Source organism: Crocuta crocuta, unplaced genomic scaffold (genome assembly GCF_008692635.1).
Source record: "Crocuta crocuta isolate KB4526 unplaced genomic scaffold, BGI_CrCroc_1.0 scaffold31, whole genome shotgun sequence".
NCBI lineage: Eukaryota > Metazoa > Chordata > Mammalia > Carnivora > Hyaenidae > Crocuta > Crocuta crocuta.
The window spans coordinates 14,662,011-14,662,330 of NW_027528362.1; the positions used below are offsets into that span (position 1 = coordinate 14,662,011).

Genomic DNA, 320 nt, shown 5'->3' on the forward strand with positions numbered 1-320 from the left:
CTTAGAGGCCGCGCTGCCCAGGCGCGGCCTCTCCCAGCGTCGGAGCCCGGCTGCGACTCACCTGTGCGGCTCTTCTGCACACCACCGCCCCCCTTCAGAAGTTTGGACCATTTTATTGCTCTTCTAGTGAGCGTCACCAGATAGGCGGAGAAAAACTCTTCATAAGCTGCATAGTCAAAGTCCTCAGGCCTTTCAAACCCGTAGGGATCAACCCTACAACACGAGAACACGAGGAGCCTGTGAGCCCTAGATAAAGTTTCGCGCGCGCACTGAGTCCCCGCGGGGACGAGGCCGCGAGCGCGCGTGGGGGCGGCGGGGCG

At 61.9% G+C, this 320-nt stretch overlaps 1 protein-coding gene across 1 annotated transcript in view; it reads right to left on the bottom strand.

Moving 5' to 3' along the window:
• Nucleotides 1-141, bottom strand: part of GRTP1 (growth hormone regulated TBC protein 1) — a 16,709-nt gene extending 16,568 nt beyond the window's left edge. The window contains exon 1 of the mRNA XM_077753945.1: nucleotides 62-141. The gene's annotated coding sequence lies outside the window, so the exon portion shown is untranslated. The remainder of the gene's footprint in view (nucleotides 1-61) is intronic.
• Nucleotides 142-320: the final 179 nt, after the last annotated feature.